The following is a 17,429-nucleotide window of genomic DNA, read 5'->3' as shown; positions in this document are numbered from 1 at the left end:
AACCCACCACTCCATTCTCTCCTTTGACATCCCAACACCAAACAATGCAATCACCATGCAACCCCTCAATGCGACTCCCAGTAAGCAGACACACAACGGATCAAGAAAAATTGCTAAGCTCACACAAGCCCAACACGTCCATGAACTGAGCCTGACGTCCGGCAAGAAGAAAAAAAATAAAATTTGCTTGGTGCCCATGCAGAGAAAAAAATAATTAAAAAAAAAATAAATAATAAAAAAAAAAAAACACCACAACCCGACAGCACCTCACTGCAGAAACACCAGCAGCACCTCACTGCAACCCCGCAGCACCTCACTGCAACAATATCCAAATACAGGACCCACCCAGCCATCCTGCACCACCTCACTGCAAACACCTAACACCAAGAATACCAAAAGCCCTGCAGCCCCTCACTGCAACCCTGCAGCACATCAATGCACAATCACAAAACTCCAAACACCAAACCAGCAGCCTTCCACTGTCAAACCACAACCCCAGAGCCCACCCGGCCACTCTGAACTCAGCAGCACCTCCCTGCCAACATCGCACTGCCAGAACCCACCCGGCTATCCTGAGAATGAGTAAAATCAACCAAGGGAACATCCCCTACGAATAACACAAAAAAAACATGACAAGAAGAACACATGCAACTATGTGATGTGCTAAACCCTAAACCTGGAACCGAAACTCAGAACAAGTTCCAGCAAAAGAGTCCAAGCGCTAACCCCGCATCCTCATGTCCAGATGAAAAAATGAACATTACAAAAATTGTCAAAACTGGCACCGGACCCATGCATCCCTGAACCCATGAGTCCACAAAACCCAAAACCATGTCCTTAACAGGAAAAAAGGCCACAAACATGAACACAGCATATTTCCAGTGACAGGCCTTAAACATTCTAACGAAAACCCACAGCCCAACCCACTGAGCAGGTACTATCACTGAGGCCACAACACTGAGAGACAAACAATATGCAAAAATAAAACAGGCCTCCTCACACACTACTCCTCATCTCCAACACTAAGACTCTTGAGTAGCATGTAAAAACCCCACAAATCAGGGTCAAACTCCTTAAGACTCCCTATGGAAGTTTTGCAAAGTGAACAAACCTGCCCCCCCGTGCAGCACCCTCGCCGCACAAACAACACACTTCTGACCTGTATCCACCAGACCCTCCACACGACGAGTTTTAGCTGTGTACGGACAGCCCATCTCAGGACAACTCCTCTTGCCCCTCAATGCCACCAACGACATACCTTCAGCAGAGCACCCAAACTTAAGGCCACCTTCTGTACCCATTGCAGCCTCCCATTTCCTGGTCAACAACACGCTCTGCGACTCCCTCCCGTGTCCCAAATACTCTTCCACTATGCCCGTAGCACGCTGACACCACCTCGGTAACTCCAAGCACCCTTTACACGCTGCACCACATCCTATGTGCAGCTCTTCGGAACACGTTCCAGAACCAGAGTCACAACAGCACGTCTCCCGATAGAAGCGTCGGCTGCATATGGCTGTTAATGCAGCAGCCGGCATCACCAGTAAGTCTCCCCTCACGGGCCCGGCCACACCTCCCAGCTCCTGCAAGTCCTCCTCGACCAGATGGGCCACTGGTGCACACAGCCTATCATCCAAAAACACTACGGTGACCACAGGACACTCCGTCACAACGCCCACCTGCCCTTTCACCTCCACTACTCGTCTCCTTTGTCGCACCCGCCACAGCCACCGCTTCGGTGTTCATCACCCTCAGAGTTTCAAATGACAGGAGGTGCCACCCAGCCATATCCCGGAGACGCCCGGAGCTGTACCTTAGTTGTAGCTGGTACTGGGTCTCTGCACCGACCTGTACACTCTGGCCCCCAGCAGCCGTATCCGCACCACCCGTCTCCCTCAAAAGATTCATTACCACCCGACACACACTCCTCCTGTACTGCCGGACTGCAGTACTGTGCACCTTCCTAGCCCCCAACTGCTTTAGCCTCTCCTGGCTCCTTGCTACACAGCCTCCCAGCTGCCTCCAGTCAGCCGGGCCAGACACTCTCTGCCTTAGCGCCACACTGCAACACCTTCTCTGCTGGCCCTGCACCCCTTCTCCTGGACTGACAGCCCTAACAGTCCTTCAAGGCCACCCCGAGTGGGCCTTGACACCGGATAGCTACTGCTCCTGCACCGCCCCGGCCTGCAGGATCCTCCAGACCAACTCCTTCTGGTCCAAAGAACTGGCACTTTTACTGGATGGACATCACCCCTGGAAGGCAGTACTTCATTCCCCGCTGCCCCTTCCTAGCAGCCAAGACATCCTCGTCGGCAGTGAAGTAATGGGGTTCGCCACTCACACAGGAGGTAAGTTTATTCCTGACTGTGAGTACGGGTAAGTAATATGATAGGAAGGTAGATAGGAAGTACTGGGACATCCACCCCAGCAACTCCAACTGTCACTGTAGAATCCTTAGAACCCTGTCTCACCAACACTCCAGGTCCCTCACACCAACACTCCAGGTTCCATATAACCACACACTCTGCATCCACACACAGCTTTCCACGTGACATCTCCCTGCATCTATACCTGTCATCTAACCTAGATGACATTATGCGTTTGTTTTGGAAGACAACGCAGAGCAACACAGGTTCGAATCCCGGCACTTCGCTTATAGACTGGTCGTGTTATAAAAGATGAATTCATAAACATATCATGGTTGATGCCATCACGCTACCGCTACCAATACGATAGACACAGAATGAGAAAGGTATCAGGGTCTACCATACCCATTCGCAGGCGTGCAGTGAGTGAATCGCACTGTGCAAGAATGCTTGTGTAGGTCCACGTGTAGTAATGCGTCAATAAGTAGCATGAGGTGAGTAATGTTTAAGTAGACCATGGGTACTGGTATCGTGACTTGATGGCCACTTTTGGACCGCTTCATTTGCGAATCATTGTGCCTATGTAGGATGTGGGCAGTTGCCATACATCTCTGCCCGCCACCCTCCAAGGGGTGCCACAGTAAATCATATAGACTGCAATGCAAAAATAGCATTATGACTGAGAAATGACATCCATACACAAAAAGCAAGCAACGTGACGAATTAAAACAGTTATTGAACTTAATCCTTCTGTGTCAGGGTCTTCATCGCTAAATACCTACTTGGGGTTATTGGGATGTGGGGGTGTTTAACGATTGATTTATTTTATTAGTAATTATTGGTAGCGTCGAACGTGCAAATAAAGGAACTTTTGAGCACACTAACACGAGCATTCCACTATATTCGAAATTATCTGTCTTTTAAAAAAACACAGTGTATGTATGTGTTGCAGTTGAAAATAGGATTCTTCATATTGAAAATGTACCTCTATTCCTATAATGGAGCTGTGGGGCTGCATGCAGCCTGCCTACACCATATGCAAGGCAAAGTTACAGGGAGGCGCACTCCTGGTATAGGGCGTCTTCTCATGTAATATGGAGATACGGGCATTCCAATGGAACAACAGCCTCTATGACATGCATATGATACGCACAGATACATTGTATACAGAACTCTGCTTTATTACCAACAAGTCACATCAGCACTGCTATCGACATCATTGCCCCTTTAAAAAAAAAAGTGAAACATTCTAACACCTGGTTCTCTCCTGAACTAAAGAACTTCTAACCGAAAAACTCAAATCCTTGAACAAATGGCAAAATGCCCCTAGCGCTACTACGCTATCCTCCTACAAAACAGCTGCCACGCTTTATAAAAAAGCAATAATCGCAGCTAAATCTGCAGCTAAATCCTGCTACGACAGAATCTCCAATGCCACCTCAGAATCCAAAGAACTATTTCTATCTTCAGAGAGCTGTCCATCACAGCCACTAAATCACTAGACATCATCAAAGATAAAAAATGGTGCAACACAATACAAACTGCCTTACTAAATAAAATTGAACTCCTACCAAAGAAAATTCAGACACACCACATGAATCTCGCACAGCATATCAAAAATAATTCCGACACAGAGCAGACACTCACCCCGATCACCCCTGACCCACCTAGCGCTAAGAAACTGGTAGACAAAAACCCAATAACCCCTTTCAAATTCTGAAAAATCACAGAACTCGAAGTAATAAGACATCATGAAAAAAATTAAGCCCTCCAACTGCAAAGGAGATGCCTGCCCAGCCCAGTTAGTAAAAGACTGTGCAGAAACACTAGCTCCGTTTCTAAAGTCCTTCATCAACGCTTCTTTCAATGCTAATACCGTCCCAGACACCCTCAAAGAAGCCTGGCGTATCCCCTTCTTAAAAAAAAAAAAAAAAACTATCTGGACCCAGAAATGGCTAGGAATTACAGGCCCATCACCACTGTCCCCTTCTTGCTCAAGATACTAGATAAAGTGGCATACACGCAAATCCAGCAATATTTAGAAGAAAACCACATCCTAGGAAAAAGACAATCTGGTTTCCGCCCAGGACATGGAACTGAGTCTGCCCTACTCGACCTTAAAATACCATGATGGTGGTGACATCATGGATAAAGGCAAGCCGGCACTTCTTCTCCTTCTCCTGGACATGTCCGCTGCCTTCAAACTTGTCGACCATGATATCCTAGGCATGCACCTAAAAAACGAGGCCCATTTTTCACCAGAGGCAATTGCCTGCGTGGCATCATTCCTAAACGGCATGCTTATGAAAGTATTCTCCGACTCTGCATGCGTCTCCCCCCCACGATACCCTGCAGCGTCCCACAGGGCTCATGCACTGCCTGCATGCTGTACAATATTTTCACTCTCCTGCTCTTTAACGACCTGGACTGCTACGACATAGCCTATACCAATTACGCTGACGACACTCAGGTACTACTCCCTCTAACAGGCGCATACGAACACGACGCAGCTGCACTAACCAAGATCTACTCAACCATCCAGAAATGGATGGCGGCCAAGGGTCTCTGCTTAAAAAGGGACATAACAGATCCTCATAGTAGGTTCAACAGACACCCTCAACAAGCTCCCACCCCAATATAAATCATTCACCATTGACAAGTCCATCATCACCTCTCAGCAGCAGTCAAGACCCTGTGAGTTTACCTTGAGTCATCCCTCTCCATGTCACGCCAGGTCAACGCCATAGCGTCCTCCACCGCACTCACCACTAAAGTGGTCAATGCGGTCAAGCCCTTCCTCTCCAGCAAAAACTGCCTATTCATAGCTAGAGCCACAGTAGGTACCAAACTAGACTACTGCAATACACTATTCCTAGGCACCTCTGCCAAAAATATCAGAAAACTTCAAATTACACAGAACAACACCCTCAGGGCTGCCCTGAGTATTCCCAAAAGGGAACACATCTCACAGGCCAGAAAAAATGCACACTGGTTGCCGGTACAAGAACGCACAGGTGCCTCTCCTCTGATGCCCTACCCTACCTATCTGAAATAATCACCCGAAACACCTCCAACAGACCCATCAGATCACACCTAACCAATCAGATCTATGTTACAGCCTTCAAGAGAACCAAAGCTGGAGGGTCTAGCTTCCAACACCTTGCTCCCAAAAACTGGAACGCACTGCCCACAACCCTAAAAAATGAGACATCTTACACTGTATTCCGCAAAATGTTTAAAACCTCACTATTTTTTTAGCTCCTAACCAAGCTATGCCTCCACTTTCTCCTAACTGTAGTGCCTCACTTCTGTTTTGTTAAGTTCCAATTCTCTGTAACAGCGTCACAATGCCTCAGGGCTGCTGCTCCGCTTTATAAATGTAAATAAATATAGAAAAAGAAGTGAGGGACAAAGACACAACTTAAAAATGCATGCGGTGTACGGCTGCCGCAGCCTTCCAGGTGGGCTACACCGAGTGAATATGCGGCTGCAGTTACATCCCAGTCATGCCGAAGCACGCAGTCCCGTTCCAGCAAGATACACGGAGCGCCAGTCATGCTACGCCCAAACAGAGCTCCCACATATGCTGCAAACAGTGAGGTGCGGACATGCTCGCGATCCGGGCTGCCCTGGGCTTAGCCAGCCTCTCACACACAGGATACCACGGGTCAAATGATGCAGCCGTCCCCTGAAGGACCTGCACTGCAGCTGAGAGCTAAACCCCAAGTAACCATAGCCTGTTCAGGTACAAATACTTCCTATTCACACTAAAGAGGGATTTCTGCAAAGCTTTGCATGACTGCCTCTCTGCCCCTGTCCCCAAACTCTGCCACAAACCTCCGCCTGGCAAGCCTTGTGCAGGGCGCCCCGGGTGGTGCCTCTGCTCCTCTGATGGTGACAGGCAGGATAGCCCTTTCTTGCATACACACACACACACAGATCTACTGCGCTCCCAGGAAGGGGCCTGTCCTTCACAGGACCCCGGGCTCGCGATGACACGGGGCTGCCCGGGAGATTGCCTGTTTGGCAGAGCGGGACTTGGCACGAGCGCTATAGAGGAGCAGGAGAGCAGTGAACAGGGGACAGGAGCAGTAGCAGCAAAGGAAAGCGCTGTTTAGATGGGAAAGGCTGCGGGTGGGTGTGATGCTTTGCCACCAGTTAAATGTACGCTAAAAAGAAAAGTGTGCTCATACGGTTTCCGGCCTCTTGTTCGTAGCTGTGACAAGTCATATGGTACTGCAGTACTTTAGTGTACAGCCAACCATCGACTACAAGAAAGATATTTAAATATAAAATCAACATAAGTCAATGCACATTTCAGCCTTACGGGCATTCTGAAGAAAATACAGGATTCGTACATATTAATTTATTAAATCATCCTTATCACAAGACTTCGATATATGTTGAAACAATAAAAAATAGGTATTCTCCACATGCCATTAGTGTTAGAAAACAAAAAATATAATTCCCAATCTGTTACTGATAATGTGCTGCTAAACATGGCATGATAGTGACAACTACTGGCAAAGAGCAGTAATGTCACTTTACATTTTTCGTTTTTTACGTAGCTAGGAAATCAGATCGAGGAAGTCAATTTGGGGGGTCAAGCCCGTTGCCACTGCCTTCAAGATGTGTGATTTCTTTCTCTTTTTGTTGCTTGTGCTATAATGCGTACTCTGCTGCTTCCTTTTGAATGTTGGCATGTATGTCATAAGGTGGCAGGGGAGCACTGGCAACTTTTGGCCTGGCGGGCAATTTGTTTGTTTGTTTATTTTACTTATATAGCGCGCCTAACCCAAGGGTATCTGGGCGCATTACAGTTACATGGTTGTGTAATAACGTGGGTCGCAGGAGAAGCAGGTAAGTTCACAACAAGGTTTATTGTCCAAGCCAGTGTTATCTTCCGTAGTACAAACACAGGGATGGTAGGGTCCACAAGACAGGTTACACGGGAGGAACACCGGGATTGCCCCACACCCAAACAGCCACTCTCTGCTCTGCCAACCGTCCCTCTTAGAACACTCAGCACGCCACATTCCCCATAGGCTAACATCACAACCCTAGTTACATCACCGCCTACCAGCTAGATTACTACACTTCTCCCTCCCTAGAGAAACCACAAAAGAAGAAGAACATCGCCACATACCAAGAGAACACCACTGCAAACCACAATCTAAGGGAATATACTACACAGCGAAAGTAGATGGATAGCTGACCAGCACTAACCCACACTTCCCTGAAGACGAAATACTAAAAGCACCTAACTTCTAATACACAGTGGCTGTCCATGATCAGGAGCTCAGCACCCAGACACATAAGGTACCATTACAGGCCAACCGGCCCCGTACAATATTGCCAAACCAGGTCACCCAAAAACCAAACGCCCCAACTTGAACAATCGCGGGCTAAATCCGTCTCGGCAGAACCCTCAAGGACTGAAAATAACAAACAGCATTCCACCAGTTCCGAGCTGCCCCTCAGAACAATAAGCCTGCCACACCTATAACTACCCTATGTCCGGAGACAAAACCTAATTACTAACACCCCTGACCAACATCGCGCTAACTCCTTATGCTCTGGGCTGCCCCCCAGAACCTCAGCACTGCCACCGCTGAGCACTACCCCGCTCTATCAAGAGCAACACCAAATGCCCAACACCTGCCGAGAAACCCTTAATTTGATGAAATAAAAATACAATGCCACCACTCTACCCTATACCGCATGACAATAGTCAACATTACTTCCAAAACCTCACCTAATATTAGCAAATTGCACCCCACACGCAGTCAACTACACCTATCATCAGACAGGTATTGATCTAACTCAACCATCAACTACACCTATCATCACACAGGTATTGATCTAGCTCAACCATCAACTACACCTATCATCAGACAGGTATTGATCTAATTCAACCATCAACTACACCTATCATCAGACAGGTATTGATCTAACTCAACACAGTGGTAATACCATTCCCTAACCACTATGAACCATAAACGGATGCTCAACTCCAACAAGGAGCTCCCCAAACTCCTGCACCTTATTGTGTACAACTTGCTATATGCACACTCAGGATAAACCAACTTCACAAACACGGTGAAACATAATAACCAGCCCTTGATTTAAACAACGCCAATCAAGGGCAACCATATTAATGTTCAAATCAACAACTAGAACAAGCCCTTGCACTAAAATCGCACAAGACAGAACCAGTGCACTAGTTACTACAGACCCACTCGGCATCTGTACTAGCAACCACATACAAACCACACAGCTGCGCTAGATACCACAGACCCACCCAGCATCTGTACTAGCACAACACGCCAACTGCACGACTACCCTAGTTATTACAGACCCACCCGGCATCTGTACTAGCACAACACACCCTGCTCCAAAACTGCCAACCACATTGCTTAGTCACTACAATACTCACAAAGCATCGGTCAACAGAACAGACTCCACCGTGCCGACAGTTGTCTGACAACGCACAAAGCCTAAGAATTACACCATCCAAGACGCCAACTGAAATGATTTACACAGACCCACCGGGCATCTGCATGCATTCATACACCTTACACCCCACAGAAACCAATACCTCTTAAGGTGAACACCACAAACACCCCGTGCCCACACTGGCCCGTTACGTCAAGGCCAGATAACAGAGGTAAAGGAAATACGCACTATTCACTCTCCACACACACCATATCCACAGCACATGGTAGAATACTTTCACCCACCTAAGCGCTCGGTATCACTCAACGTTCACATTAGTGATGTGTGGTGAAAAAGTCAATGTCCACAAATGCAGAAAAACATCTCCCCCTAAGAAATAAGCTTATCATGCGGTGTTGGTCCGCCAACACCTTTATGTATGTCCACCCCTCCCACATGTCCGAGAAAGGAGAAAAAAAATACAGTTATCATGTACCCAGGAAGCTTACACCCAAAAGGCCACGACGTAACACAAGACAGGAAAGACAACGGCCTTTAACAACATAAACCCACACTAACCCAGGGAACCAAACGGACCTAGACCCCTAACAACAGGACACAACATTAACACAACAAAAGAAAACAGGCCCAAGACAACTCACCTAATGAATAGAGTCTCTACCCTGGGTCTCGTCCTGCTGGCTCACGAAAGCTTCTCAGACCAGCATCTGGAAACGCACACACTTCTGCTCCATCTGCCTTTACAAACATCTCCTGACTTCCCGCTATCTGTGAAACATACTCTGGAAGTCTTTTGCACAACACTTCCTCTTGAAGGCGTTGTACAGTAACATCATGTCCCATCTGGGAACCTCGGATGGCACCCCAGTCGTCGCTTTTCACTCCTAACGACCTTCCGCCGGACTTCACGTAATGACTTGCCATGCTCCATGTGACTTCCACACTGGCGTGGGCTGGGCATCTCCCGCAGGTACCCCCACGACCGGTCACGTGACCCGGCACAGTTGCAACCCGCCGCACCAACGTCATTACATTGCTGGGAGAAGCGGTCCCTGCCAGATCTTGCCGATACCCAGCATCAGCACCTGCGGCCCCACGGGCAACAACCCCATGTGTCCTCGTGGAAGGCACCGGATGGGTCTTGGGCACCCATGGTTGCCGGCGTCTTATGCTCAGACCAGTTGGATGGTGCATCTGGTGCGTCTCCCCAGGTCCTGCACACCGCTGTTTTTGCTTGCAATCACCCGCTTGGAACTCTGCCTCCGTTTTTGGGCACTCAACATGCACCAAGTCCATGGGAGACTCCGAAACAACAGCCTCCGGCCCACCAGCGACGGCCACACTCCTCACCCTCAAGTCGGAGAGCTCACTTTTTGTAGGCACCATCACCCGCTGGTGCTCTGACATGTGGCCGCTTGGGCAACGCTCACCATCCGGACCTGGACCACAACGCAGAAATGACTCATCTATCATCCTACGGTGCCGCAGTCACCGCGCTTTGCCAATGGGAACACGGCGCCAGCCACCAATAGGAACGAGCTGCCAAAGTCACTACAACGGACAATTACAGCAACGCCCGGATATCAAATTAAACTTTGCAAACCAGCATAAATGGCGTCCTACGCACTTGAACTCCTCAGGCCTCCCTCGCAGCCATGACGGGCTGCAACCGGGAAACTCCTGGGTGTGGGGCAGGTCGGCGGGAGTGGTGTCCTCAGCTTACTGCACCCCCCCAGCAGCACCACATGACATCAGTGAGACCACCTACCATCACATCCTCGTCGCCAGTGTAATAACGTGGGTCGCAGGAGAAGCAGGTCAATTCAACAAGGTTTATTGTCCAAGCCAGTGTTATCTTCCGTAGTACAAACACAGGGATGGTAGGGTCCACAAGACAGGTTACACGGGAGGAACACCGGGATTGCCCCACACCCAAACAGCCACTCTCACTCTCTGCTCTGCCAACCGTCCCTCTTAGAACACTTAGCATGCCACATTCCACATAGGCTAACATCACAGCCCTAGTTACATCACAGCCTACCAGCTAGATTACTACAGGTCGCTTAGGCATTTTATATGTGAGCAGGTTACATAGGTATTTTAAAGAATTCCGAATGTTACACATAGAAGAAAGGTATCTACAGGTATACACTTGGTATACACTTGGATCAGAATATATACAATCTCGGTAGCTGTGGAGACTAAATTATGCAATTCTATAAGCAGACATTTCTTAGTGATCTAGTGAGAATAGCTATATTTTCGTTTCTTTGCTGAAGCTGTAGTGTGAAGACGCGGATCTTAAGGCAACATGCAAGGAGTTCCAAAGTTGTGCAGCCAGTACTGGGAAGCTACTTTCCCCTGCTTTCTTTAGTTGAAGTTGGTAACCTTGAGGTGGTTAGTATAAATAGATCGGATAGGACGAAGTGTGCTTAGTGAATTTGTCCACCAAGTATTTAGGGGCCTGGTTGGAGAGGCATTTGAATGTTAAGTTAAGGGCTTTGAGGCTGACTCTGTGTCTTTAATGTCCAGCCATTTAGTAGATCGTCTGGCATTAGAGATGTGCTGCATTCTGGGGAAGCTTATCGCAGTTCTAAGGGCGTTATTTTGGTACAGTGCATTACAATAGTCAAGTTTAAGACCGCTGGCTAGTGTAATACAGCTGTCGGTAGAGAAAAATGGTTTGCATGCGTTGATCAGTTTGCAAGTGTAGTTGGTAGCTGATGCGGTAGCGTTCACTTGTCTTTTCAAGTTCAGTGCTGAGTGAGTTTTTATTTCTTTGGATACATTAATGTTTAAGCCATCAATGCTGAAGGTCGTGAATTGGTTGCTCAGTTTGCTAAGTTTGGTTGGTGAGCCGACGACCAAGAGCTCCGTCTTCTCGTCGTTAAGGCATAGCCCATGAGTGGCCATCCAGGCTGCAATGACGAGGTAGATTGTGTTAATCCTGGCTAATTATAATTTTCTGGTCCATAGTGCAGTGGCCCGGTAGGGTGGTCAACTGTTCTGTATTTTTCGGGACTGTCCCGTTAAGGAGGACTGTGCCCCATGCAGAACGGGCAAATGCCCCACCTCCTTTCATTTTGCGGCGTGGCAGCCTAGCCAGCAGGTGGCAGTGCCCTGCGCCAGCCTGGTGTCGTGTCAGGCTGCTGTTTTCAGTGCAGCTGTGCCGTGGGGCTTAGGAGAAGAAAGGGCGTGGGCGGGACTACCGTAATGTGGCTGGGCAAGCCGGGGGAGGAGCTGTGCTGGGGGCTGCTCAGTAATGAGAGGGGAAGGGGTTTGAGAGGTAGGGGCTGTGGGGAAGAGAAAGGGAGAGTAAAAAGGGGGGGGGGGGGGTTGCACGGTGTTGAGTTCTGTAGGTAGGGGGTAAAGGTAGGAGTTTTCTGCGGGCGTGGGGGTGTAGCACCGGGCACCATGTCTGAGGAGTGAGAGGATGCACGGGCCCTGCAGGAGGCACTGAGCCTCATAAGCAGGGTGACAAGAGCTAGTTGGAGGAGGCAGGGCAGGAGGTCACTGTCCGCCAGCAGGTACGGAGGCAGTCAGGGACAAGGAGAGCATGAAAAGGGTTAGGAGAAGCAGGGAGGACATGCCGAGGATGGTGGGTAGGGGCCTCCCACAGGTAGAGGTGCCGTGGGTCAGGAGGAGCAAAGTGTGGGGTGGAGGAGAGGAAGGGGGTTTACGGGAGAATCTTGGAGGGGAGAGGGGGTAGGAGAACAGGGATGGGAAAGAGGGGCAGAACGGGCTGGCAGCAAAAAGGGCCAGGTGAAGAAGTTCCTGAAAAAGAGTGCAGGGCGGAGAGAGGTAGGGGCCCTCCCCAGTGACTAATGGAAGTGGTAAAGGGACCAGGATGGGTTTTCCAGGCAGTGGAGAAGAGCAGCAGAGAGAGCGCTTATGGCCCCTAACACAGCAGAGGGAGGGGCAGAGGACGGTACGCCTCTGCCAGCAAGAGGGACGTAGGAAGTGGTTGGAATGTCCCCTCCAAGAAGAGGGCAAAGCAGCATTGGGGTGGACGCTCCTTGCTGGCGAGAGGAGGAGCTACCTGGCCCAAGTGGGATCAACGAACAAGAATGGTATATGGCGGTTGAGAAGGATGGCGGGGAAGAAGATGGGATGGTCTGAGAAGAAAGGGGTCATAGTGATTGGGGGATGAGAAGAGTATTGCGGGGTGTGCAGTTGGGGAAGGAGGATGGGAGGGAAAGGTTAGAGGCATGGCAGGAGTGAGAGAGAGGTGGTCCATGGGTGGACAGAATGGTCGGTCTAACAGGCTGTTTTTTGTCCCCACAGCAGGTGTCCCTTCAGGAAAGGAGGAGGAAATGGAGTTGGAGTGGCCAAGATGGCGTGAATGGATGGCATGGACAGACCCCTTAAAGGTGAGCAAGTCAGAGAATGGTCTGCTGTGTGGGTTAGATTGGGGGTGTGGTGGGGGTCGCACAGGAGAGGGAACAGGGAGCAGATTTTGGAGGGGTGGGGGTGTGGAAGGTGCTGGGGAGTTGGTGATAGCAGAGGTGCTGAGTATGAGCACAGCAGAGGTGCAAATGGACAAGGTGTCGGACACATAGGTCCAGGTGGTGGTAGGAGCAAGAGGTGCAGGGGGGCGGTAAGAGCGAGGAGAAGTTAAAGAAATTACCATGTATGGGTATCACAAAGCCACTAGGGATACATTTGATGGCAGCCACAAAAGAGAAGATTTGGGCAGGGGAATTTGTGGATGTTTCTAAGTTTTTGCATAGGGAAGTGAGGATGAAGGAAGGGTCATGCCAGCATTAGCGAACAAGTGGGGCCTGAAGCTAATGTCGGTGGGTCCACTGCAGTGACATTAACATCTGTAAATGCCCCCACAGCGCTGCTGACTGGGCATTTACAGATTTTGGGTGGGCCTTGCCCGCTCAGGTCCTACCCTGTCTACGCCTATGACCAAAGTCCCAGTAATTGGACGTCAGCCTTTTTTATATAGGGCAGCGTGTATTGTGAGAAATGCCGGAGAGGAGTGTGGCATTGTTGAAATATATGGACATCATAAGGAAGGCGTTTGTGAGCTTCAGTGATTTCACGTGGTCATGGTATGATTAAGAGTTGGGGCAAAGATGGGCGAGGAACAATGCAGCGGATTGTGGTGAGTAAGACATAGATTTGTTGTTACAGTGGATGGCGCTGAGGCGGCCGGCACCCACTTTGCATACAGCAAGCAGCTTGCCTGTGCCTTACCAGCTCTTTCATGGTTGCCCTGCCTTAGACGGGGTGGGGGGAGAAGGCAGAGGGCAGCCATCTGCAGCATGTTGGTCATTTTACAAGGAAGCACACTACAGGGCAGTTTGTAAGTTTAAGCATGACTGTAGCAGGTGCACGGGACGGCACCCTGTCACAAAATGTTTTGCAGCAGGATATAGGGGAATGGGTAGAGGCGCAGGGAGAGGGATTATGGGGCAAGGCTTGTACTCCAATTAAGCTGGAGAGGTTGGCGGAATGGCTGAGCTTCTACCATGATAGGGCAGCAGCAAAGATTTTGGGGGATGGGTTTTGAGAGGGTTTCAAGTTGGGATATCAAGGGCCTAGAATAATGAGGTGGGCGGAGAACTCGAAGTCGGAAAAGGAGAGGTCGGACATTGTAAGCAAGAAGCTGGCAAAGGAAGACACAGAGGGGAGGGTGGTGGGACCGTTTGTGGAGTTGCTGGGGGATCTGGTGGAGTCCCCGTTCAGGGTTGTGCCTAAGAAGGTGGACGGGGGGAGTGGGGTGCAGGCTGATCCACCGTTTGTCTTGGCCAGAGGGTTTGCCAGTGAATGATTTCAATGCTGAGGATTGTGTGGTGTCTTACGCGAGCGTGGTTCAGGCGCTGGAACTGGTAAGGGAGAATGTGAAGGGGGCATTTATGGCCAAGTGCAACATCAAATCAGCATTCAAATTGCTAACGGTGGATCTGGAGGATTTTTGGTTGCTAGAGATGCAGTTCAAGGATCAGATTTCTTTTGATAAGGCACTGCCCATGGGATGTGCAGTCTCCTGTGCTCTGTTCGAGCGATTTAGCTCTTTCCTTCAGTGGTGTTTCACTTGCAGAGCAGGAGCACTTCTTAAATGATTTCATATTCATCAGCGGGGCAGGAAGAGAGTAAGAGTGTCAGGAGATGCTGGGGGTCTTTCAGGGGTTGATGGCGGAGTTGGGGGCTCCTTTGATGGAGGACAAGGCAGAGGGACCAGCATTGCTCCTGACTTTTCTGGGCATAGATTTGTATTCCGTGCTGATTACCTCATGCCTGTCAGAGGATAAGGTGTGCAAATTGGTTCAGTTGTTTCGTGATGGCGGTAGGGGCGCACAAGAGGGCGCTTTCAGACATGCAGAAGTTGTTGGGGCACTTGAATTTTGCATGCATAGTAGTGGCCCTGGGGTGTACATTTTGCAGAAACATGGCACAGTCCATCGCTGGGGTGAAGCAACCACACCACAGAATAAGGGTGTTGGGCACCCTTAGGGATTACTGCAGGATATGGTTGTGTTTTCTTGAAGAGTTTAACAGAGTGTTCATGTGGCTGCTGGGGGACCCTGTGTCGTGAAGTATTTGCTGATGCATCAGGGTTAGGAGATTTTCGGGTGTACTGGAGGGGGAGATGGTGTGCTGAGAGATGGCCACTGCATTGGCGAAAGGGATGGAGGGGCATTGTGTTTTTGAATTCTCTCCTTTGGTGGTGATGTTGGCATTGTGGGGCAAGAAGCTGGAGAACAAAAATGTGAACTTTAATGTGGACAACACAGCTGTGGTAAACCTGGTGAACAGACAATATGCCAAGGATCAGAGGATGTCCAGGCTTTTGAGGAGTTTGTGGTGCCGGAGGTGGAATATTGTGTTTGAGGCATGTGCTGGGGAAGGATAACGGCATCGCTGATGCTTTATCTCGTTTTCAGTGGCATAGATTCCATGGACTGGGACTGGAAGCAGGGCTGGAAGGGTACCAGAGCCTAGAGGAGCTATGGCAGATAAGAGAGTGAAACCACTTCAGTAATTGGAGGGTTCGCTGGCTGCTGGTTCCAGGGTGGTGTACAGGAGAGCATGGTTAGAGTTCCGGAAGGTGGACACACAGAGCTGGAGAGGGAGATGCAGTGCGGAAGAGAGAAGGAGGGAGGATGTGGTGAACTTTACACTGGATTGCATGGATAAGGGATGGTCTAGGTCGATGATATTAGGGAAGTTGGCGGGGAGTGCTTTCTAGGGTCAGTGGTTTTGGGGTTTCCAGCCTAGTGGGGGCAAGATGGCGAGCAGGATGCTGGAAGGTTGGACTCGGAAGAAGGGACAGGTGAAAGACAAGAGTAGGGCGGTATCAGCGGAACTATTGGGGAGGTTGTGTCAAGCCATTGGTGGGATATGTTGGTCACAGTGGGAGAGGAACATGTTTAGGACATGCTTGGTTGTTTTTTGGGGTGTTCTGAGTATTGGAGCTGGTGTCAAGGGTGGGGGGGGGGTGGTGGTTTGAGGTGGGAGGATGTGTTCCTGCCAGAGGACTCTATAGATATTAGAATCAATAAATCAAAAACAGATCAGAAGGGCAAGGGGCTATGGGTTCATTTGGACAAGGAGGGCAGGAGCTGTGCACAGTCAGTGTGGGTTTAACATGGCAAAGATGTGCAGTCAGTGCTGGTTTGGTTTTTTTGCATGAGAACAGGGTAGGGGTGATGGTGGGCAGGTTCTGGGGATGATGAGGAAAGGGTTGATGGTGATAGGTGAGCAGGCTGGGCCATTTGGGACTTATTCTTTCAGGATAGGAGCGGCTTCAGAAGGGATGAAATTATGTTTGACTGAGATAGGAATTAAGAGATTAGGGTGTTGAAGTCGTCAAAACTCAAGGCGTATATCAGCCTGGGGGAGGGGAGTGTTTAGGGTAGGGGTTAAGGGCTGGGGGGGTTTCTGGCACTGGGATCTAATTGGAGCAGAGAGGTCCCCCAGATCTGGATCTGGGGTCACTGCATGGTGAAAGGGGTGGGGAGGCAGGCCTCAAAGAGGGTTTTTGGTACCCATCTGGGGTGCAGTTAAGCGGATATATTTGTCATGATGCATACCCCCCGGGCATCCAGACCATGTCCATCAGTCTCGGGAGCAGGCATCATGTCGCCTTGAGAAAACCCAGCAACCCCTGCTAGGGGCTGTCTGGGTTCAGTCCTGGCGCCTATGGCGCCAGGCTCATATGGGACATCAGTCCTGGCGCCATAGGCGGCAGGCTCATAGGTGCACACTTACCTGATGCAGACCATGCTGCAAGAAGATCCAAGCCCATGTGAGGCCTGGAAGGGACTACTTTACCTTAGGGACTATTTTGCTACTCGGGTGTGGTCGGGGAGGAATACCTACCTGGGACTACTTTGGAGGCTATTTCGCGTTATTCTGCATCCAGCAGCGTAACGCTCACCGTGCTAGCAGCAGCATCCAGCCTTCTGCCACGCCCGCCTCGAACCTGGAGCACCTAGAAAGAAGGAAAGAAGCAAAGTTCAGAACAAGAGTATTACCTGATTTCTTACCTTACGATTCCGGATTCATCGCATCTTCAAACCAGACGAAAGACTTTGTTTTAAACGCGTCGCATCGCCAGCAGCAGCGCCGCGCCATACTCACCGTTCCATGCAG

The 17,429-nt window shown here is 49.8% G+C and overlaps 1 protein-coding gene across 1 annotated transcript in view; it reads right to left on the bottom strand.

Moving 5' to 3' along the window:
• The window catches only part of LOC138537156 (zinc finger protein 721-like), a 45,510-nt gene extending 39,190 nt beyond the window's left edge, over positions 1 to 6,320 (bottom strand). The window contains exon 1 of the mRNA XM_069641431.1: positions 6,204 to 6,320. The gene's annotated coding sequence lies outside the window, so the exon portion shown is untranslated. The remainder of the gene's footprint in view (positions 1 to 6,203) is intronic.
• Between the last annotated feature and the right edge of the window lie 11,109 nt (positions 6,321 to 17,429).

Source organism: Ambystoma mexicanum, chromosome 1q (genome assembly GCF_040938575.1).
Source record: "Ambystoma mexicanum isolate Mex_15411 chromosome 1q, UKY_AmexF1_1, whole genome shotgun sequence".
Classification (NCBI taxonomy): domain Eukaryota; kingdom Metazoa; phylum Chordata; class Amphibia; order Caudata; family Ambystomatidae; genus Ambystoma; species Ambystoma mexicanum.
The sequence above is the reverse complement of the archived record's forward strand: the minus strand, read 5'-3'. Positions and strand labels throughout refer to the sequence as shown.